General features: G+C 44.2%; 1 protein-coding gene and 1 long non-coding RNA gene across 5 annotated transcripts in view; one reads left to right on the top strand and one right to left on the bottom strand.

Annotated features, from left to right (window-relative positions):
* LOC135917582 (uncharacterized) overlaps positions 1 to 18,588 on the bottom strand; it is a 98,567-nt gene extending 79,979 nt beyond the window's left edge. Inside the window, exon 1 of the long non-coding RNA XR_010569339.1 lies at positions 18,478 to 18,588. This is a non-coding gene — a long non-coding RNA (uncharacterized lncRNA). The remainder of the gene's footprint in view (positions 1 to 18,477) is intronic.
* LOC135917581 (uncharacterized) overlaps positions 7,328 to 25,147 on the top strand; it is a 36,545-nt gene continuing 18,725 nt past the window's right edge. Inside the window, exon 1 of one of the 4 annotated variants that reach the window (XM_065451134.2) lies at positions 7,328 to 7,511. The gene's annotated coding sequence lies outside the window, so the exon portion shown is untranslated. Of the gene's footprint in view, positions 7,522 to 25,147 lie in introns of all 4 variants that reach the window. The other 3 variants (XM_070533311.1, XM_065451132.1, XM_065451133.1) reach the window with 3 other exon arrangements.

The following is a 25,147-nucleotide window of genomic DNA, read 5'->3' as shown; positions in this document are numbered from 1 at the left end:
GTACACCAGATAATGAACTAGAATTGCGGTATCTGCCACAGGCAATATTTTTGAAGGTCGTCGCTGAAACACCCTGTATATAACATCAGCGTTGGCTAGAATTTGCACTTAGAAACAATTCTTAGTGAAAGGGTTTTTTCTCAATGCGGCCCCTGGTGATAAACTTTATCGGGTGGGTGTGGGGATCGCTTGTGGATGACGAGCCCTCGGAGCGCCCATCGCAAAGTTATATTGCATGATTCGGAGTAAGCATTGTCTAGGCGCTAACTTGTTGACCTCAGAACGTTTGGAAAGTGTGCGTTATAAAAAGGCTAAAATTGCTGCGAGGAAATAGCGCCTGTTTCTCGCTGCAAGCAAAGCGAGTAGTAGCAAGCAGGTACGCGTGGGATAGCACGCTCTCTCGTCAAAGTACAACTGGCTTCTTGTGCTCAATGCGCGCACACGACAATAACTTTAGCATCTGGGGCGGACATGACGCACACCACAATTCAGAGTGGTCATTAAGGGTTACGGACTGGATCCCAATGGAAGGGAAGCGTATCAGGGGGCGGCAGAAAATTAGGTGGGCGGATGAGATAAAGAAGTTTGCAGGGACGGCATGGCCACAATTAGTACATGACCGGGGTTGTTGGAGAAGTATGGGAGAGGCCTTTGCCCTGCAGTGGGCGTAACCAGGCTGATGATGATGATGATGATGACAATTCAGAGTCCGTATTGACAAGAAATCAATCACGCAAGAACTGTTCGTATAAGAGGATATGGCAGCCAATCGTGGTGTTGTGCATTTTATTAGCGAAGGCGGCCGACTAATGACAAAAGGCACTTACGAACGAAAAGCTCTGTGAATTCGGCCCTAGGAACCTAAATTTAGAGATCTTGCAGAAAGCAACTCCAATCTTTATTCTTGGAAGTGCCTGATTAAGCACTGTACTAAGGCTTAATGTGCGAACTTGCAGCTACGATTAGTTAGAAAGCTTTTGGCACCTGATACGTATGAGTTCTTTTTACTTGCGACACTACAGAGCGTGAAAAAAAAATTGTTCGAAGTGTTCAAAGCCACGAAGTCAGAAAAGGGGCCAATGACTCTCCGTTTTTCTTTTCGAAATCCTTTTCTTCTCCTAATTCTTTGCCTCATCGCTAAAAAAAAAACAGACCGTCTCGCAGAGCTCCGAGAATGAGAGGGAGTGCACCTGTGCACACCTGGAGACACCTGGATGCACCATGGCAACGGCCAATACCCCCGGCACCCATAGTTCTTATCAGGCGTAGATCATGTGGGCCCGGTGGAACTGCATCAGAAATTAATTTAGTGACCAGCAAAATTTGTCATGGCAACGTAATCTACTCGCAAACTTCAGTGTTCTGGTTTTTTTTTTCTTTCGCGGTCCACAAGCGGCCATCTCGTTAAAAAAGTCGCAGTTTCGCCCAAAACGCGAAGCATAGATAGCGAAATCAAAGTACCAGACAACTGCACGAAGCAAGCTTCGTAGTTCTATGGACCGTATAAATTGCGGTGAACATTCGCTTGCTAACTAAATTAACAAGCACGGTGTCATGCGCGCGCAGGCAAACAAGAAAAAAAAAATCTCACTCGATGTCCGCGAACACTCACTCATAATGCTGGCGTGATGAAGAGTGGGGGCAGAGGGGATCGAAGTTTTCGGGCTGTCTCTCGCTTCAATGCATCTCTGAAACTTGAGATTGCGCCACCTTTAATGCTAGGCGCGCGGGAAAACTGTGCACATGAAGCCACCAGCCGTTTCGGCTCGCCGAACCCGCCGCGGATTACATACAAGGTAGGGCGCGCGGACAGCCAGCGCCGCAACAGCCGGGCTACAGGAGGAGAAGCGCGCTCATCTGCACCACTAGCGCGCGTTTACCTCCGCCCCCCCTTTGTGCGCGTTTCATCACGTGAGCTGTATCATTCAGTACGCGGGAAGACGAAGCATCAAGTCACCATCCTTCTCGGCTCACCCTCGCACACTTTCCCTAGTGCCCACAACAAATGGCTCGCGGGGCGCGATAGCATCTTATCGCACGTGGACTTTATAAGTAACATCACGGCCACGGGGAGAATTCGCCTCAGTGTGCCTATAATTGCTATCACAATAAAGTAATACCTAATCTGTAGGAACAAAGTCGACGAATCGTACATCGTCCGATATCCTCTGCTCCAATCTTATAGAAATAGTGGGCGTATACGCGTTTAGGTAGAATAACTTGTTTGTATCTGACAAAATGGCTTCGAAATGGAATTGCAGGTAACGAATCGCACCATAAGCGGCTTCTGTGCGAAATAGTGGCAGCATCAAGAAGTATGGATGCCTCTATTGAAGTGAAAAGAAACGTTATTGTTAAAATTTATTTATTTATTTATTTATTTATTTATTTATTTATTTATTTATTTATTTATTTATTTATTTATTTATTTATTTATTTATTTATTTATTACACTGTCTAGTACAGACACACCAGGAGTGTTTTCGTGTAAAATTTTTAACGCAAGACGACCATAATATTGCACCACCCTATATCACGACAGACGTCAAAAACTATCAAACCACGCTGCAGCTAGCATACCATGGGCTTGACCATTTTCGCTCGTGTTATTTAGTTAGTCGATCCCTAAGCGCGCACTCTGCCAGGAGTTTCAAGCAGGTGGGCCGTAGGTCTATTGTAGAACAAGACGACATTATTCCCCATCCTCACGAAGCAGCGCCCTCTTCAACAACGGTACTTAGGACCAAACAAGGCGTCCAATTAATAATGAGCCTGAATATGAAAAAAAAATATGTGACAATAACAGCACACATAATGTGCCGGCCTATTTCTATCACTTGCATTTTCAGCAAAGTTCTAGAACACATTGTATTAAAATTTTTAACAAGTTTTCTTGACTCGAACAATATCCTCCACATGAATCAGCATGGCTTTAGATCTAGATTATCCACTGTTACACAGCTTGTCGAAACACTGCATGACCTGGCCCTCGGCATTAACGAGCGCATTCAAATTGACGTCATTTTTCTCGATTTCTCGAAGGCTTTTGACCGCGTCTCGCACACTAAACTACGCCTTAAACTTAATTGCATATTAGGTGATGGCCCAATTTACCAATAGATTAATAATTACTTAACTGGCCGCTACCAATTTGTACAGTACGGCTCTCACTCCTCCGACCCTGTTCCAGTATTATCAGGCGTTCCCCAGGGATCTGTATTAGCTCCAGTTTTGTTTTTATTATTTATAAATGACATAACTAACTATGCTGACGTGAAACTCAGGCTCTTTGCTGATGACTGCATGCTCCATAATGAAGTACGACACCGGGATGACCAGGTGAAATTAAATAATGCCTTAAACAAAATAGCTCAGTGGTGTGTAGATTCGCAAATGACAACAAACATTGATAAAACCGTATTCATGCCCATTACAAATAAAGCGTCTAAGCTTGATTTTCCATACCATTTCAATGATGTGCCACTTCGAAGTGTAAACCAGTATAAATACCTAGGTCTCATAACATCGTCTAATCTCAGCTGGACAGAGCACGCGCATCATCATCATCATCATCAGCAGCAGCAGCAGCAGCAGCCTGGATACGCCCACTGCACGGCAAAGGCCTCTTCTATACTTCTCTAACTACCCCAGTCATGTACTAATTGTGGCCATGTTGTCCCTGCAAACTTCTTAATCTCATCCGCCCACCTAACTTTCTTCCGCCCCCTGCTACGCTTCGCTTGCCTTGGAATCCAGTCCGTAACCCCTTATGACCATCGGTTATCTTCCCTCCTCATTACATGTCCTGCCCGTGCCCATTTCTTTTTCTTGATTTCAACTAAGATGTAATTAACTGGTGTTTGTTCCCTCACCCAATCTGCTCTTTTCTTATCCCTTAACGTTACACTTATCGTTCTTCTTTGCATAGCTCGTTGCATCGTCCTCAATTTAAGTAGAACCCTTTGCATAAGCCTTCAGGTTTGTGCCCCGTACATGAGTACTGGTAAGACACAGCTGTTATTCACTTTTCTCTTCAGGCATAATGACAACCTGCTGTTCATGATTTGAGAATGCCTGCCAAACGCTCCCCAACCCAGTCTTATTGTTCTGATTATTTCCGTCTCATGATCCGGATCCGCGTGCGAGCACGTGCGTCAAGTGACAAATAAAGCATTAAACAAACTGTTCTTCATTAAATGGACCTTGTCATATTCTACACCTGAAACAAAGCATCTTTCATACGTCACTTCTGTCCCCCCCCCCAGCCTTAGAATACGTCAATACTGCGTGTTTCCCTCACACTGCGAACGATATCGCCATTTTGGAAAGGGTGCAGCGGAAGGCGGTGCGTTTTATCTTTAACAGATACGGACGCCTTGACTCCCCTACTGCTCTGTTACAGCGTGCTGTTCTATCTACCCTTGAAAGTCGCGCAAAGCTTTTTCGGCTCAAATTTGTATACCAACTATTGCATAGATCATTCCGTATAAACCCTCACTCTTACTTGAAATTTCGTGATATTAGACCGACCAGAAGATCGGCATGCATGGGAACTTGTAGAATATCCGTTTATTAATAATACGTTTCGCTATTCTTTCTTCCCACGCTCAATTCGTGAATGGAATACACTGGATGTAGTCGCAAAACAGCAGCCAACACTAGCAAAATTTATAGATTTAAGTTAACATGCTGCATGAGCCTAAAAGTTGTCAATATAAGTAACTAAATTACTTTCGCCATGCAATCCATCCCGATTCAGTTTGTGATAGCAAAGCACTTGCCTACACTTTTTGTTCTGTGCATTTTGTACTTGAATGATGCCTTCTACTCTGCATTTTTTTTTCTAGTTTTCCTGCTGGTTAATGTACATTGGCTTCATTGTGTTGTATGTATGAATGTACTGTGCTATTCTTGAATAGTCTCCAATCATTATGTGCTCTTTTTCTATAGAATGTTTTAGTAGTGTTCGTTGATGTGACTTGTTGCTCACCCCTGTAAAAATTCCCATTGGAGATTGACAGTATTCTATAAATTAATAAATAAATAAATAAATAAATAAAATAGAATACATCTGCATTGATGAGTCGGAGTTATCAGAGTGACAAAACACAAGAAACGCACAGAGTCAGTGCGCACGCAAAAGTAGTGACAGATAGACAAGAAATATATATGGTATGCCTTCAAAGCTAAACATTCAGTAATATTGTTACGTAGGAATATTAATAAAAAACGCTATGCTAGTCTCATAAATGCTGCTTGCACCGATATTTTATGCGCTTTTGTGCAAGTCAGGATTGTTTTTTTTCTATATTTCTCTTTCTTTTTCTTGTTTTTTATGCTGAAGGCTGGTGTGCTAGTCGGAATCAGCTAGGTGAAATGGTGGGTTTGTCTTTGTGTCGAAACTCTGGCCTAGCAATGAGAAATGAAAGTCTCGCAATAGAAACGCCCCAGAAGGATTAAATTAAATGCACTTGTCATCGACTATCATTGTCTTCGACTTTTCAATATAGGCATATAATATAACAACAAAAAATTACAAAGTAAATAACAATAAATAATAGAACGTTGCTAATTCTATAATTCGTGAAAATTGCGTCCGCCAAAGCGCACGAAACACCTACGAGAGCACGATTTATGTAGCTAGATTAGTGTTCTCAATAAAATTACTGATGCTTTGACTATGAAGGACCTGTATATGCAGGTATATTTCCAGTATAGCATTGCATATAATATCGCGATCATAATAAAATATCTAACCTTAATAAAAGAGTGACGAGGAATCGCTGGTTGTCACCCTGCGTGATTATACCGCAACTTAAGCGGTTGAAGAAAGTCGCCCACCAGAACGCTATCTCGTCACCTTCAATACAGTACTTTTTTACGTTAGGATCAAAGCTGCAGCTCAAACGACTGTTATACATAGGGCGTAGAGGAAGCGCTAGCATTTTTGTGAATTTATGAATTATAATTAGAAAAGGTAGTGTCGAGGTGGCCCCACTATATCACATTGTTTCTCACACTCTGTAAACTATACTATACAGCATTTGTCTCATACACTAAGATCACTCCTCCATCGTTATCACTGAACAAATGCAGTGCATGGGCGCAACGAACGAGAATAATTGAATCGCTTCTCAGAGAAGTGGAAAGCGGTCGGGCGCGCTCATACATAATGGAGTAAATGTTCCCAATGCGAATCAATTGTACTGTCGCAAGTATTGACAGACGTCTCGCTGTATTCGATCCCCACCGTATTGTCTCATGCATCCTCATTACAACTTTCCCGACCTCCGGTCGGACTGCACCAACACAAAGCGTCTCTTCTGTGTCGGTTGTGGCTGGGAGTTGCCTTCACGAAAGCTTATTCAACACTAATTGGAACGGCTGACAGTCCTGCATGTGATGTTTCTGTATGCGAGTACTCAACGTATTCCCATTATCACGCGCGGCTTGTTTTAGGGGGTGCAATGGACGCAACGTTTGTCTTCGAAATTGTCGTTTTGAACGCGGCCACCACGATGTGACTACATGCCCTGGATGTACATACATGTTTCGGCGGTACATATGACGCCCTGGCAGCCCAATTTCATGAGACGTTCGAGACCACTTATTGACCGCACTTGAACACTTGACCACACATTGAACACTGACTACTTATTGTGCCATTGTCCTCAATTTCAAGCACAAAGACAATCTTTGTCCTACGCATTCAGGAAACTAGATGATCGTCCTCTGAGTGAGCAGACAGTACTAGAGCTCCGTCCCCACCGATCATCGGCTCAGAAGGCAGTGAAGACACTTTTGTGCTTTCTCAGAACGTCTGGTTTGCACGAGCGGCTTTGACTCAACGACTGTCTCTGCACGTCTCTATACAGTCTCTCTCTCCATTCTCTCTCTTCCCCTTCTCCCTTCTCCCAGCGTAGGGTGCCCATCCAGACTCTTGACTGGTTAACATACCTGCCTTGCTTATATCCCTGTCTCCCTCTCTCTTCTCGAACGTCTCATGAAATTGGGCTGCCAGGGTGTCATACCGCCGAAACTCGTGTGTACGTCCAGGGCATGTAGTCACGTCGTGGTCGCCGTGTTCAAAACGGCAATTTCGAAGACAAACGTTGCGCCCATTGCACCTCCTAAAACAAGCCACGCGTGATCATGGGACTACGGCGAGTACTCGCAAAGGAAGCGTCAGTCGCGAAGGGGTTGGGCGCTGTTTGTGGTGGAACGAACTCTCGGTTCACGCCTAATTACGGCCGCCGGCGGAGGAGGTGATTTACGAAGTAGCGGCGTCATACGAAATGGGCGGTGTGAAAAAGCGCCAGCACAGCCGTCGTGTACGTATTTCGGTTCGTTCTTTCCATACGTGATGAAGACGCAGTAGGACTGGTACTTTGCCAGCGCGTATAAGAATCGAGAAAACGCTAGCGGGGTCGACAGAGTCAAGAGGAGGGACGCCGCCAAGCGACAGTGCCGTCCTCCCGCTTCTTCCTCCCACTTGCTAAAGGTGCCCGCAGGTACGTGCAGGTGAGACGATTAGAACGGGTCACATTATCCCGTACGATCGCAGTTTTTTTCCTGTCACCTTGCTTTCATATTTTTCTTCGTATTTCCCGTGATGGGCCGACGTTGAAAGCAAGGTTAGGCGCATACCAAGCACTGCCGCTGCGCTGTGCGCTCTTGTCAAGAAAAGGTGGACATGTTCGATCGAGTGAGGCAAGTAACGCCTCAAGACCTTTCGTACAGCCAATCTCTACATCAGCTTGAGCTCGTTTGTGTCCAGCCCATAAGGGGGCTGGACACAAACGAGCTTCAGTCACATTATAGCTATATTTTACGGCGCTTATTTTTGCGCCAGCTGCAGGATGTGCCGCAATCGGTGCATCTAAAAAAATTGAGGAGACTTACTGAGCTGGTACACGATCTAAGTGGTTCAGTTATCATTTTCTCGGAGGAGGAGAAAAGCGCGGGATGCGTGTCTCCTCTTGACTTAACAGGCGGGGATTTCGTTGATACGCAGCGAGGCATTCTCTATACCGCGCTTTGAGTGAATCTGTTGAAGGGAAGTTATAAATGGCGAAAATATTTCCACAGAGCAACCACGCAAGTTAGCACTACTGAAAGAACGGTTTCATTTATTCTGCCTGTTCGTTGAGGCCTTCATGCTCGAACTAGCATCGACAGATTGGAAAAATGGGACCAACGAGAAACCGAGACGCTTACATTTTCGAAAAGGCGGACAACAGATTCGGCGCCATTATTAATGTCCGCGCACATAATGCAGCACCTCCGCCCCCCCCCCCTTCCACCACCGTACAAGGTAAAAAGACAGATTGATAGAAGGGTCTCTCTTCCCTCGTTTGAAAAAAACGGGAAGCGCAGCGTTCATGATGACGGGTATTGCACCCCGATTGAGGTCCCCAGAAATAATGGATCGTCGTTGCGCTTTTTCTCAACACCTCAGTTCCTTCGCACGAACGTCTCATAATGTGTTTTTTGTTATCTACTTAACTCTGTAAATGACTGCAATTTTTCCCCTGGTGTAGCGGAATTCCGTTTGTTATCGCTCATTGATATCTTTATCGATAGCCATTCTCAACAGTACGACCCAGCCACGCATTTTCTGTTCCTTTTTTGTTTCTTTTTCTTTCTTCTTTTCTGGAGCTCGTTGCTTAATGTAGACTTCAGTGATTTGATTTATTTGTGCTGCGATTCGGGAGATGCCTGCGTTCTTTTTTTTCTTCTTCTCTGTAATGCTGAATATTTCAGTCGACTTCATTAGGCGCATAACCATATACGTATTTTATTTATATTACTCACTGGAATAACAAATGTCCTAGCGACGGCTGGGCCACGTTCTTGTGCAGTGGTTTATGGGGAGAACGTAAAAAATAAAGGAGGGAAGGAGCGATGGGAGGTTTGGCTAAAATTGGTGAACATAAAAACAATTTATGGAGCTGCACTTGACAAAACAAAAATATGATTATCAGACTCCCCGTATCAGGCTCCGGATTAATTTTCACCACCTCGAGTTCTTAAAAGGAACTCGCTACCAATTTTTATGAGTGCCATTTTCTTTAGTGCAACATGAAGGTTACCGGTCAGAGTGTTGAATCTTGCAGTCGTAACGCGGGAAACGCTGTGGAACATTTTTTATCAGAATGTTTCGATCTGCAATGAGGATGTAGTCGCTCAATGGAAGTATGCTGGAAACAGCAATAGGTGCCCATTTGATCGCAGTACACAACAAATCGACAGGGACTGACAGAGAAAAGACACCGCAGCGCTTTGTGGTGTGTTTACTCTGTCAGTCCCTGTCGATTCATTGTGCGCTGTAATCAAGCAGACATGTATAACCAACTGCCCCACCAGTTCGTCCTGAGCAAGCAATATGTGAGCGCGATAGCGATTGTGCGCAGGTATTGGTGGGAGGCAGACAAGTGCGGTCGTAGCCGTGAGTCAGTAATATTCTGTTCATCAAGATGACGTCCCTGCGATTCATGTTTCACGAAGTGTTAAATTATTTTCACAATGAAAGCTAGGCGCTTTCGTCGTTTCCTGTCCAAGATCTTTTGTCATAACAGGCCAAGGGTGTCCGTTGGCCAAGCCAAACTGATTCATCGAAAGTGAAACGACGCTTTTACATGTTATACGCAGTTCAGCCTGTTGCCATAACCACAAGCGCGCGCTTTTGATTTCTTAATCATGTCGTCTCTCGAATGCTTGAGCGAGCTGGAACAAAGGATTTCAGCTCTGATGCGTGCTCATTATTTCACGCGCGTGCAGCGGCAATCATGTGCGCCGCCATGCATTAAGGGACGCGAGCACCGCTCGTTAGCGTGGACTTTTTTTACTTCGTAAGACGCATAAAATAAAACGCAAAAGCTCAATAATAAACGAGCTGCAATAATAAGCAGTAAGGATGCTGCTCTTAATAACAGCCGACTTACGTACAGTAATCCCATATACCACATCGGAAGTTCCAATTGGCTTCACTGCCAGTTCGCGGCCCTTATTGGTTCTTGAGACTTTATTTCCGACTTTAAAATTACAATTTCTAATTAAAGATCCCACAGTGTATGGGATTCTTATCAATATAAATCACGGGCGTTTCATTTTCATCAACGTCTTACAAATCTTTCTGGCCAGTTGTCAGTCCCTTTAACGTGCACCCTATGCACTACACCCGAGCCTTTTGGCAATCCACCACTATCGGAACACCGTCGTCATGGCCGGTATCGAAGCCCCCCCCCCCCCCCCCAACACCTTCATTCATTCATTACAAATGGATACACCTTGCAAACTCACCCAGAAGGATTCGTAAATTGCAATGTGTGCCGCAATTACTTCAAAAGATAATTAGTGAACTTTTGTTGATTAGTTGAATGTGTCATTTCTCGTGCAAGTAATGTCCGCATCTCTGAATAATTCAGCTCAAGGACTCGAATTATGGTATCTGCAGCAGACTATTTTTTTTTTATTTAATAAAACTTAAAAATTATCTCCCAGCATAGCATCCCATTCCCTGCTACCAGCCACGTCTCATGGCTCACTAATGCTGACACTCTCGGCAATAACCATCTCCTCGTTTCGTACGGTCTGTGCTAGGCGGTCTATCTGGTGTTCGGCGCTTGAAATGCAAGATCACCAAGACTAGCTGCAAACATTCAACACTTCAGCTGCAATATGCAATTCACTACATATCTATGAATGGTGATGTTATAAATACTTTAAAAATGAGTGCGGTTTGCAATAATCCATAGTTCGCGTTGGATCAGTCGAATACTCTACAATCGTCATCAAATTCGCGTTCATTAGCGTGGTTTCAGGACGGCTAGGCCTCGTGCCGAGAACTTGGTCTCAGACAACATTTTCGTTCTCTGGTTTTTGTTTTCCCCTAGAATACTGCAAGTATCAGGGCTCATATATAGCGCCGTAAACCCCCGCCCCACCCCACCCCCTCCTTATTTCGACAAGTGGACTTGTCTTCTTCAAGGCCTTGAAGAAAAGTCCACTTGTCGAAACGTTAATTGGCTTCTGCTTTCACCTTGTTCTTGTTTTGCTCATCGTCTTGAATTTCTATCTCCCGTATTTCCCGTGGGTACACGAGCACAAGTAGAAGTGGACAGGACGTGCGTCCTGTTCACTTCTACTTCTGTTGCCCATGTTCTTAAGCGCAGTAAACCCTTTATTACGGGATGAACTTCCACCGACTAGTCCAACTTGCCGCTCTACTGAACTGTCACTCTGTTGCATCTGCTGCGTTTTTGTCTTGACCAATTAGTTATTTTATTACTTGAAATGCACAACAAACATGGTAGGGTGCTGCTACCATGCACATGCCATATAATAGCATAATATACACCAGATATGAAACAAAAAATATGCCACTAGACATTCAGAGACGAGAAGTCTCAAGCCGCAACGAGGTGAACACAGTAATGGGTACTAAACTTTATGAGTTATACTAGGCACGTAAAGAAGTGCTACACTTTCTTCAAATGACTGGCTCCAGACTAACCTTGTAAGTCAAATAACCCGTAATTTCACTTTATTTTGTCCTCAGCATGAACACCTTGTGACACCAGCAAACATTGGTGCGATTTTCGTACTCCATTCGCTGACCCTGTGCTTAGAACGACAGAAAGCTGAGCTAGTTGGTAAGGATTCATTATGCAAAATAGAAGTGAGGCGTGCAGAAAGGACACAAGAGTAGAGAAGTGGACAACACGAACGCCGACTATCAACTGAAGGGAGCCCTGAGGCGAAAAATGAAAGAAGACAAAAAACTCATCTGCGCATGCTCAGGAATGGTAACACCACGTGTCAATCGGGTACACGTGCTGGTCTACGTGAGAGATAACTGTTAAGGCACTTAATCTCTTCCTTATGTAAAGTAATCGAAGGCTGACTCACGGACGCACTTCCACCATTATAGATAAGCCATGCCTCTACCATAAGACGCGTATCTTCATTCTTATGCCTGTACAATATCGCGCATTCATCTAACTCTGGCTTGCAGTTACAATCTCGTCAATGTAGCGAAAGATTAGAAGGCGATCCACCGGTTAACGACCTTTTATGTTCCATTAGCCTCTGATTGATGCACGGTCCCGTTTGCCCTACGTAGAACTGGCCACAGCTAAGGGGAATTTTGTAAACCGCACCCATACGACAGTCAGTAAAACTGTTGTTCTTATTGTGCTTCACGGGACAAATATCTGTTCGTTTTTTTTGCCTTTTACCCGCTCCTTTTTATTCTGTACGGCAGCGCATATCTTACCTAGCTTATTGGGAGCAGTGAAAGCAACATTAACATCATATCTACTAGCAACTTTTTAAAGCCTGTGCGACACTGAATGAATATACTGAATAGCCAATACTCTTTTTTTGCTATTACTGCTTTCTGTAATCAAGTTCGTCCCTCTCGACACCGACTTCTTTAGGCGCTCAGCCACAGTGGCCACCGCTACACTAGGATAACCTGCTTCTAATAGGCGCCGGACCTGCGCATTAAAACTGGCGGTCATTTTGCGCATGCAGGATCTTGTGAGGGAAGACTTAAGGCACGACATGGCAATTCCGTTTTTTACTAATTTAGAATGCTTGGATTGAAAGTTTAGCAACGGCTTCGAAGATCTTGGGGAGTACTGCCAACAAAGATGATTTTGTTCGAAGATCAAGGAAATGTCAAGAAACTGAATTACGCGTCGCTGAGGAAATTCCTTGGTAAACTTTAATCCTCCCCCATAAAGTTTAAATTGCTCACTTACTGAGGTAGCAGCGGAATCTATTTCTTCTATATTGCAGAAAATCAGGTAATCATCAACGTAACGAAATATCTTAACGCTATCACCTAAGGCTTCCTCTAAGCAGTTGTCAACCTTACTCAGGTAAATGTTGCTAAGAATAGGGGCAACCTTTGAGCCAATACAAATGCCTGATTTCTGCAGAAAAACGCCATCTCTCCACCCAATCAGCGTCGACTTCAAGTACATTGAAAGAATTTCTAGAAAAGCTCCAGTGGAAACACCGCATCTGTCAATAAATGCCGACTCTTGCACTTGTTCTTTAATGCACTCATTTACGGAATTTAGCAACCCGTCATGCAGCAAGGAATAATACAGGTCTTCGATATCCATACTAAAAGCTGTACAATCACCAGGATTTTCCTCTCTCAAATACTGAACTAGTTCCTGAGAATGACGTAGGCAAAAGGGGTCTGAAAAAACTAGTGAAGCTAGGCAGTTCTGTAGGTAACTAGCGACACAGACCTGCCACGTCCCTTTCTCTGACACTATAGCACGAAAAGGAACTTCTTGTTTATGGGTCTTGGCCGAGAAAAACAGTTCTAAGGTGAGGGATTTGGCTTTCTTGACATTACAAACAAGCCTATCAAGATTATGTCTTGACAAGAGGTCAACCGCACATTGCTTAACTACCGAAGGCTTCAGTTTGACTGGCTGCAAATTCTTTTCTATGGCTGAAATCGCTTTTTCTGGAAACATGTCATCTGGCATAATTACAAAATAACCTTCCTTGTCAGATATTACAAGTCTAAGTTTATGCTCCACAAGGTAATCAACTAACGGTCGGACAGGGTCAGGCGTCTTAAAATGATAATTTGATTGTTTAATGCTAGCAATGCAATCCGAAATACAGCGTGAGCATTCTTTTTCCGGGACGAACCTGGTTATGCAGCGCGGTATGCTTAAAACGTCAATGGGCTTTACGTTAGGCTTAAAACAGTGCTTAGGGCCGAAAGCAAGGGTTCTTCTGTGGTTATCACTTACGATGGCGTCTCCAAGAACCAGTACGTTATTCGACGGTGAATTATTAGAAAGGTGTTTCCTCTTACATTGTTGAAGCTCCGGAAGTTTCATCCTCCATAGGAAGCTCGCATGTTGCACGGCTAACTTGTTCCAATCAGTGGAGGGGCGGCTCCAAAGGCGACCGTCTCCCAGGGCCGCGCAACGGACCCTTAGACACTCCTGGTAGAACCTAACTTGGCGCCATGATTCAGCGGAAAGAATAGCTCCAATCCTCCTGGCATGCTCAGTTGATGGTTGAAGAAAGCCGCACATCATTTGAACTTCCAATGGGACGACGCGATTACGACTAAACCACGACATCGTTCTAGCGCGGAACATACATATCGCAATTAAGGAAGCTAACGAAGCAGGATTGTGCAGATAAGTAGGAGAACATCGAAAAGGGCTCAGAGTACTAGAAATGAAGCTTAGAACGACAGAAAGCTGAGCTAGTTGGTAAGTATTCATTATGCAAAATAGAAGTGAGGCGTGCAGACAGGACACAAGAGTAGAGAAGTGGACAACACGAACGCCGACTATCAACTGAAGGGAGCACTGAGGCGAAAAATGAAAGAAGACACAAAACTCATCTGCGCATGCTCAGGAATGGTAACACCATGTGTCAATCGGGTACACGTGCTGGTCTACGTGAGAGATAACTGTTAAGGCACTTAATCTCTTCCTTATGTAAAGTAATCAAAGGCTGACTCACGCACGCACTTCCACCATTATAGATATGCCATGCCTCTACCATAAGACGCGTAGCTTCATTCCTATGCCTGCACAATATCGCGCATTTATCTAACTCTGGCTTGCAGTTACAATCTCGGCAATGTAGCGAAAGATTAGAAGGCGATCCACTGGTTAACGACCTTTTATGTTCCATTAGCCTCTGATTGATACACCGTCCCGTTTGCCCTACGTAGAACTGGCCACAGCTAAGGGGAATTTTATAAACCACACCCATACGACAGTCAGTAAAACTGTTGTTCTTATTGTGCTTCACTGGACAAATATCTGTTCGTTTTTTGCCTTTTACCCGCTACTTTTTATTCTGTACGGCAGCGCATATCTCACCTAGCCTATTGGCGTCATTGACGTTACCTTAAGCAATGACACGAGTGGCCTAAGGGTTTCATTTTTGCTCGACTCTGTGCTGCCCGCGCTTTCACATTTCAGTAGTTTTGTTATCACATAGTACTGCACAGGCTTTGCTGGCTCACGAAACTCACACAAACTGCAAGTAGCAGAGAATTGCATGTCCATGGGATGACGCAAGATGTCTGAACGGTCCACATCGCTTGGCCGAAAGCAGCTGCAACGCCGAATTCCGCTTGGCTTAGTTTCTCCATGGCCGCGCATTTGTGTTTTGCACAAAAAAACAATGTAGCGTCGTCTGTCGGGCACTGTTTTACTCACTGATGGCAGTAAAGGGTGGTGATGATGTATGGAATGTCACCACTCCCTTGTTTGGGGATGGTCGATTTGAATTGTGCTAAATGTATGCAGACCCTTCAGGTGCGATTTCCTCCTAAACTAAGTCTTTTATTGGCACGAAACAAGTGCTACGAGATTTCTAGAATGGTATTTTAACAGTCCACGTTGACTTACTATCGCCAAGTCGTCAACCTTGGCGAGTTTCATTAAATGGCATGATTAACAAACAAACAGTCAAAATTGCTACTGGTGTTGCAGCCACAGTATGTTCCTTTGATGACAATTTCATATATGACACATTATCGTACTTATCTTGAATTATCTCTATATCAAGTGCGGAAGTGACGTTACCCAGTTGGACTGTCTGCACATTTGTTGGTGGGTAATTAAATATGCCCGAGCAGAATTACATACACGGAGGAGCGACTTGAATATTGACAGTATCATGTCAAAGATTGCAATTTTTTTTCCTTAATACACATTTAAATGTCTTTCTCGAACTCTTAAATGAATGCATCATTGGCCATAACTTCAACAGAAGGAAGATGAATTGATTGCATTGATATGGTCACTTAGTTTCTTACAGGTAATGAGACCTCTTGGGCATGCTAACACGTTTTCAAGTCAGGTATACCACATGAGCACCCGAAATACCACACGAGCACTTTCTGTTTCATGGCACGAAAGATATGTACCTCCTGGGAAACAAAACAAACTATACTTCAAATAAATGGTATCACAGTAAATTAATTATATAAGGTGCTCTCAAACATGAGTACTTTTTCTGGGCCTTCGAGGTTCAGGACAAGGTTAACGGACAAAAAAAATGAGTAGGAAATGCCACATGAGTATGCTTCACTTTCATTTTTTTCTAGAAATGGCATGAATTTGTTTCAATTTCTTGTGAGGTAATACATTTTAAATATATGTTTAATAGAGAGATTCTCTGGAAACTTTGTATGGCATATAACAAGACTGCATACCTATGTGGACATTTTAAAATTCCCTGATCTTTCTTCAAGTCTCTCCTGGCTGTTTTCATGAAAACTCCCTGGCAGTCTAAGTGTAGTAAAAAAGCTGTGGTTTAATGCTTGCCAAGTTATTGCCAGTCCATAATTTTTAGAGAAAACGAATAACAGATCAGTCACTTGGCATGTACTATTACATACAACTGAATTGAATCCCTTGTTTAATAAAGCTGACAAGGGCTTGGGCAAGTTCGTAGTTGATGGCCACACGAGTGCAGCACGGAAGACAAGGACATAGAGACACACACGTAAAGCAAATGCAACAAGGTGAGGGAAAACTATTCAATGAGTTATTTTTACGGTTCAATAGTGGTTTTCTATATCATTTGCTCTCATCACTTATGTCTCTAGTTAACTTGGTTTACCTCTGGCTAGAAACTACATGCCAATACGAATCAGTACCATTATAACGTTTCATCATGTTACAGTATCATGAGCAGTTAGACAATCGTAATGGTCGCCGGTGCCAGCAACGGTACGTTTCGTTTCAAGACAGGTTCATATGACACATTGTGTACTTATCAAAATAAAAAAAACAAATGCGAGAATCTCAAACTATTCTTATAATAATAATCGCTGAAACGAAGATACCCGGCTGGACTGTGCCCATTTTTCGGGTGGTCATACAGTATGCCCGTGCCGAACGACCATGCTCAGAATAGTGACTCCAGTTTTGAACAATTACGTTAAGAAGTGCAATTCATTTCCACTTAGAACAGTCTGCAATGCCTTTTTTCTCATACTCCGAGATAAATACACTATTTGCCACAATTTCAGTACAATGCACATGAATGGGGTGTGTCAAAAACCGTTACAATCTCTTCGGTGTGTTCATAAGGGTAGAACAAGTGCAATGTCCACTAAATTATTTTGATAATCTGTGCGTTATCTATTAACAAAAGCCCACCGAGTGGATAATCTGGCTTTTCTTTTTCTTTTTGTAGAGCGTATGTAGTATACAGTTTGTGCACGACAACGGCACTAAATGTAACAGTAATGAAAACCGGAACACTTATTACGCAGGACAAGGACTTCATACCGTGCACGATTGCCGAAATGCGAATACGAATAACAGCACGTACACTGCATAACGCCGAAGCATCGAAAGGCGCTTAACGCTTCTCAAATAGCCAGGAAAATAACTCCTGCTGCTAAACTGTTCATAAAAGAGACTCGGAAAAAAAATCTTCCAACTATCGTCAAACCCAATGCCTTCAGTTTGAAACGTGTAAAGATGCTTCCTCGAGCGAGTAATTTGTTGTTCTCTACATTTTTCGGCTAGGTTGCGAAGCTGCGAGTGACTGAGCTCATCGCAGGTTTCATGCTCCGAAAGCTTTTGTAGTTGCATATATTTAGATTGGTTGCCAGGAGCCTCATAAATACTGCTACTTTTACCCTACGAAAACGGCAGCGCATGGACTGCTGACGTAAGCCCCGCAAACACGGCCTTTCATCCGAGTTCGCTATCATTTATTCAACCATACGTTTCAGTTTGAAGATTCCTCAAGCTAACACAATTTCGAGGCATATACGTAAAGCGCGTCACGAGAATTTCACTACACATGCGGCGCAGCGTTCATGGCGGCCCGATCGATCGAGCGTCGCGAAACGAGATCTACCCACAGTGGCTGCTCAACGCACACAATCCGTTTAGTGGCTGCTCAGTATATTTCGAAAGCATTTTTAATAATCCGCTTTGAGTTAAATAAACGTCCTTCTGCAAAAACATGTGCAAAAGTCGGTGGGCGTGAGCCGCGGAGTTAGCGAAACGGAAGCAAAGCAGGTAGGTGCGATGTGTACCTTTTGACACAGCGTTATTATATTCTCAGGTGTTTTGCTGAGGCCTCCTTTTGTGGAGGCCTCACATGTTCCCTCCAGGAGCAGTACTCGTAAAAAATTCAAAATATCGTCGCGACGAGAAAGGCGCCACGCGACTTCAACACCAGTCTGAACCTTGCTGGTAAAACCAGGTGTATTTTCCTTTTTTACGCAGATGAACTATGACGCTAAAGTCAACAAGCGTGAGCGATCGCTTGCCGTAAAGCATTCGCAATATTAGAAGCGAGAACACGAGCGCGTTATCAAATCATGTAAACGACAAATCAACGCTATTCTCGAGTCGCCTACACTACATGCAGCCGGCTCGCGCTACGAAATGCGCTCGCCTAATCATGAGACAAACGGTAAACATCATTGCTAAAACTTACTGTTCAGTGTAGTTGACGTGAGATGCCACAAAGAAGACACGAATACACAGACACCAAGGCACAGGCACACACCGCACACAGCTGCAACAAGCGTTCACGTGCATGGCGCAGTGGTTGAGAATTCAAATTGACGCGCACAGATGGCGCGCCGCCGTTGCTTCCATAGCGCATGCGCAGATGCTCAGGGCGACAAGGGCGTGCGCGCTCCGGGAAGTCCGTTCGCCTTTTCCCTTTTCATTTTCTCTCTCTCTCTCTCTCTCTCTCTCTCTCTCTCTCTCTCTCTCTGTGAGCCAAGCACGCGAAACGGCTTGCTTTTCTTTTCCATTTTCCTTTTTTTTTTCATGGATAAAGCTAATGCGTTGGCGCGTTGTATTGCAAACGCTGTGGGCTAGCGTATGGAACTGGAATGCGCACTTGAATGGAAGCACTGTTTCTAAAAGCCGTTACTAAGCCCGTCGGGCGCTTGCATTATCGCCAACAACGATGACTAATACAGTGCATTTCTCGCATATCTGCCAGGGTACCTACGCCAAATCGGATACCTGCACACATGTTAGTGCAAATTTTCTGTTCCGATGATACGTCAAAGCAATCAAGACAGTAATGACGCACGCATATGCTCGACCGCACACGCATACCGCCTACGAAGGGCTGGGTGGGCTCAGAGGATTTGGCACATATTTGAAGTGAATGAGAAACTTTGATGAGTTTATAGGGCATCCTGCCCTACAAACTGATACACAACAATACACGCAATATGCCTCGAGCGGCCAGTCGCGCGGCAATATTGCGTGTATTCGCGGGCTTCTTTCACGTTCGGAAAAGCGCTTTTATGTAACACGTATTGAGCAACAGAAAGCTGTATCGGGAGTTTCTGATGTTGCTCTACAATTTTCTCATTGACACTTTTCATCTAATTGTAATATCGAGAAGTTTATTAATTATTGAAAGCTATGCAATTAGCCCGAATGCAAAAAGTAAGCTTGGTATCCCCAAGCGATGGCAAACAAAATTACATTGGTTCTGACAAGCTACGTGGCATTCGCATATTTGTATATCTTGGTGCATGATAGTTAATTGGGACACCCTGTATAATGACGCTGGCTTCGGAGTTACTATTTCAGAGAAAATGAACAATATTCGTTGTGTTTTGCACGAAATCATCCGGAAGTTTCGGCTGGTGCACACGCTTCATCATCATCATCATCAGCAGCAGCAGCCTGGTTACACTTACTGCAGGGCAAAGGCCTCTCCCATACTTCTCCAACTACCCCGGTCATGTACTAATTGTGGCCATGTCGTCCCTGCAAACTTCTTAATCTCATCCGGCCACCTAACTTTCTGCCGCCCCCTGCTACGCTTCCCTTTCCTTGGAATCCAGTCCGTAACCCTTAATGACCATCAGTTACCTTCCCTCCTCATTACATGTCCTGTCCATGCCCATTTCTTTTTCTTGATTTCAACTAAGATGTCATTAACTCGCGTTCGTTCCCTCACCCAATCTGCTCTCTTCTTATCCCTCCTTACTTAACGTTACACCTATCATTCTTCTTTCCATAGGTCGTTCCGTCGTCCTCAAATTAAGTAGAACCCTTTTCGTAAGCCTCCAGGTTTCTGCCCCGTGGGTGAGTACTAGTAAGATACAGCTGTCATACACTTTTCTCTTTGGGGATAATGGCAACCTGCTGTTCATGATTAGAGAATGCCTGCCGAACGCACCCCAGCCCATTCTTATTCTTCCGATTATTTCAGTCTCATGATCCGGATCCGCAGTCACTTTCTGCCTTAAGTAGATGTATTCCCTTACCACTTCCACTGCTTCGCTACCTATCGTAAACTGCTGTTCTCTTCCGAGGCTGTTAAACATTACTTTAGTTTTCTGCAGATTAATTTTTAGACCCACCCTTCTGGCTTTGCCTGTATAGGTCAGTGAACATGCATTGCAATTGGTCCCGTGAGTTACTAAGCAAAGCAATATCATATGCAAATCGCAAGTTACTAAGGTATTTTCCATTAACTCTTATCCCCAATTCTTCCCAATTCAGGTCTCTTAATACCTCCTGTAAACACGCTGTGAATAGCATTGGCGACATTGTATGTCCCTGCCTGGCGCCATTCATTATTGGGATATTGTTGCTTTCTTTATGGAGGACTACGGTGGCTGTGCAGCCGCTATATATATCTTTCAATATTTTTACGTACGGCTCGTCTATACCCTGATTCCGTAATGTCTGCATGACTGCGGAGGTTTCGACTGAATCAAACGCTTTCTCGTAATCAGCGAAAGCTATATATAAAGGATAAAGGTTGGTTATATTCCGCACATGTTTCGATCACCTGATTGATAGTGTGAATATTCTAAATATACTATATATATATACGTATAACCTTTATTACTACAGCTGTTTCAAGAAACATCGTCTGCTATTGAAGTAATTAGTGGGCATTAAGTGGGATATTCGCTGTTGAGCGTGATCGGAATCAGCGCACCGAAAGCGATTGCTTCTCGGTTGGATTTTTTTTTTTTTTTACGTTGGCTGTGAAGTTGAGAGTTCGGTCCTTACATGAGTGCCGCCCTTACACAGATTTATACGGTAAACAATTTCCATCGCGGAATTGTTTTATACTTCGCTATCACTAATGCTTCGCCTTTCCAATGAAACTGCAGCCATTTTTTTTTAACTGTGAGTCCGAGTATTAGCTATGTACGCGTGACTGCTATTGATTCATATTTCGAATAGATCCGGCTCGGCGTCGTTTCGGTTGCTGAGTAAACTACATATATTTATGACCTCTGCATTCATTTCGCGATGTTTCCATCCCCAATAAATGTAGTAATTTATTACAAAAACTTTTCTTTCGTGAGTCGTTAGCATTGCATACTGGAAATAGAAGCAATACTGAGACGCATCATTCACGTGCATTTCATACGCCGTTCATAAAAGATGCTGCAGCAGGGGCCGCTCAAGTCTGCAGGTATTTTTCAGGATAAAAAAAAGCGCGCGAAGCAATTTTAAGCGAGGTGCACATACAGCAACATATTCATTATCTAGGCATAGGCTATCGATAACATTAAGAATATTTGTTATTTGGCTACCTCCTCCACATGAAAAATATAATAAACTTTGTCCGGTGTATATATTTAAATGTATTGTGTTTGTGCATGGTGTTCAAGATGGAGATGTCAAAAAATATTGCAGATAAAAAATACATGTGAGGTAGCCACCACTGATGCTTCTAATGCGCTTGTCCTTTTATGCGTTGCATATTGCAATCACTCAGTTCAGCCCTTGGGCGCGGCCGGGCAGCCACCAACCACGTGACGTGACGTCACGACAGCCGGAGGAAAAGCTGGGCCCCAACTCGCGCGGTCGCGCGCGGCCGCAGCCATCACCTGACTCCCGCTCCTCCCGCTAGAGGCGCTGCGCCAGCGCGTGACGCGAAAATCGAGTGCCGCCAAGCAATACGTCACCCTCAAAAAAAAAAAAAGACCGCGCAATATGCAACGCATTCTTGGCTTAACCAAGCTAAGCCTGGCCATATTTATTGTCAGTATTTGCGAAAATAAAGCGAAAGTATGAATTAGAAGCTTTGCACGTCCGCACCGGCAATGATGCCGTCATTTTTAGCCACAATAAAATGTTATGTGAAAAGATAGAGGCAACTTAAAAGAAAACTCAAATGACGTGACTAACAGATCTATGGTAAAGACACTTTAGAGGGGAGAGGGAGGGGGGTAGGCTTCGGAGCCTCCCGTAGTCTGCGCGCCTATCGCCGCAGCTATATAGTATAAGGCGAAGGCTATTCACCTATGGTGACCTTTCGACGACATCACGAAATTTGGCACTCTAAACTTAACTCCGTTACGATACTTCTATTTAAGATATCTGACACATTTATACTTACACAAAACTGAAAATTTGTTCTGTTTCATTAGCATTCAAGCAAGTCTTGTTTACTAGCGCACATCAAAACACAAGCTTTGTAATTTAACCACAAATTTTCTGGCAGGCTTCGGTGTGGAGAACCAATCTTCCTGAACTTTCTTTTTTTCCTCCTACACCACGTTTCACTCCCTATTATGAAAATAAAATGGCACTCACACTTCAAAAAACACCAATGCAAAATATATTTTGAAGACATTATTCGAAACGGGAAAAAAAAATCACCGACAATTCATTTCGCTATATTTAGAGACATCGCACCAATCACCGCACCGACTTGCACAGCCGCGATTCCCTGCGTTATATATAGACCGGCCACACAGTTGCCGCTTCCCGGCAACTGCAGCTTAGGCAACCGTAATTCTTACCGGGAAAATGCTTGCGGCGAACGCTATGCGCGAAGGCGAGCTTCCTGGTTCTTCTTTTTTTTTTCATTCTTGTTCCCCGTGAACAAAAAAATATCATCATTAATGGCTCATACCCCCGCAAATATTCATACTCCCGTAAGCTAGCAAAAGAATGCAACGGCTCATAGCCCCGTAATGTAGAGGCTACAACCACTCAGCAAAGTGAAGCGAACAGTGCTTAAATTCTTTCTAATCACGCATACGACATGCATAACACCATGTCGAATACTCATCAATGGCCCATACCCCCTTGAGCAATGGCTCGTATACCCCCGTAAGCAAGCAAAAAATTCAATGACTCCACGAAAGCGCTGTTGAAATACCTCAAGTCGAAAGGTCTTGGCAACTGTCTGTAGACTAGGTGCGAACCTTCGAATGTGCGCGAAACTGTGCTCTCTCTATCTCCTCTCTCTCTCTCTTCATCCCCATACCCGCTTCCCCCAGTACAGGGTAGCAAACCAGACGTGCGTCTAGTTAACCTCCCTGCCTTTTCTGTCTTCTAGTTATCTCTCTTTCTCTTCTCTCTCTCTTTCTCTCTCAGTGACTCATAGTCCCGTAATGTTCATCGCTACTGACTTTGCGTGAATTAGCTGCGATGACTCTACCTCTGTCGTCGTTTTGTCGGTGATTTCAATGTGGATGTGTCAGTACCGAAAAGGGGGCGGTTTACGCGTAACGTGTTGCAGACATATTCCTTCCGATGCCACACTGATCCAGCCCAACCGACCACCCAGGGTCGTACTTGCATCGATTTGACATTATCAAAGAATGTTATTGCAGTCGCAAGTAAAACAATGACCACCCATCAAGACAATAAATGAGGTCGTACCTTGGTTTAAAATTATGTGTCATCTCCGTGTCGTGTGCTAAACAGCTTCGCTCGTCGACCACCATCAGTCACAAATTGGAATGGCTCATGATTTTTTTCTTTCGCCCGCCTGGCCAGTGCAATGAAGTTTGAGCACAGTTGTTTAGCTACTTTGAATTCGCGTTATATTGGGGCAAAGAATTTGAATCTTAACAGCAGGGTGCTCTCGACGACGGCGCTGAGCCTCCGCTTGTGGAGCTTGTTTAGCAGCAGCGTCAGACAAAGCACTTCCATCGGTCGCGTCGCTTATTGACGAGATGGAACATGGGTGCACCTGGCTCGTGCGCAGCGCATACTCCAGCGGAGGCGACGCAAGCGAAGTAGCGTATGCGCAGTGGGTCGCTGCCGTGGAGCATGTCTCGCGCGGCACTCCCCTTTCCTCCTCACCCTTTCACCATACTCCTTCCTCCGCTGTCCTCCTCGCGCTCTCTTCTCTTCGCTATCGCCTTTCAACCCTCGCTACTACATACATACATACATACATACATACATACATACATACATACATACATACATACATACATACATACATACATACATACATACATACATACATACATACATACATACATACATACATACATACATACATACATACATACATACATACGTGTGTGTGTGTGTGTGTGTATGTGTGTGTGTGTGTGTGTGTGTGTGTGTGTGTGTGTGTGTGTGTGTGTGTGTGTGTGTGTGTGTGTGTGTGTGTGTGTGTGTGTGTGTGTGTGTGTGTGTGTACACGCTCCACATTCGCTTTTTCACCGTTCGCTGCACTCGTTCGCTCGGTTACGAGGGACGCGGAGACACGGCGACGCTCAACATAGGAACGGACGCCTAACAGCTGCACTCTAAATGTAACGCACACTTCAAAGCAAATAGCGAACAGCTGAGCCCGAAACCTGGTGCCTCTATCTTAACATGCAAAACTCTGTAGGCTAGCTTGCCCACGCGTCACCCGCCTCGGTGGCTTAGCGTGTATGGTGTGGCGCTGCTAAGCAGGAGGTCGCGGGATCAAACTCCGGCGGCGGCAGCCACATTCTGATGTGAGCGAAATACAAAAAACGCCCGTGTCCCGTGCATAGAGGGTATATTAAATTAATAATAATTAATAATTATTCATAATTAATCCGCAGTCCCCCGCTACCGCGTGCCAAATCTACGATGAGATTATGAGGCAATACCCCAGAATTCAATTCAATTCAATTCGCCACGTGTCAAAATCAATTACCCCAACCAAAAAGGCCGTCTCCGCGAGCTTGCAGCCATGTCGAAAGGGAGGATCGCGGGCTACGTACGACGATGTAATTAGTAAGGGAGCGTGACACGAATCGTGGCACTATCTGGAGCAGTCACTCCTTATTCGGCTCTTCATATTTCTTTTTCTGCCATCTTGGTTTGTTCAAGTTAAACGCGTGGAGAAGACTGTTTGCTGTAGTTTGGAATAGGTTATGCTT

This window comes from Dermacentor albipictus, chromosome 1 (assembly GCF_038994185.2).
Source record: "Dermacentor albipictus isolate Rhodes 1998 colony chromosome 1, USDA_Dalb.pri_finalv2, whole genome shotgun sequence".
Taxonomy (NCBI): Eukaryota; Metazoa; Arthropoda; class Arachnida; order Ixodida; family Ixodidae; genus Dermacentor; species Dermacentor albipictus.
The sequence above is the reverse complement of the archived record's forward strand: the minus strand, read 5'-3'. Positions and strand labels throughout refer to the sequence as shown.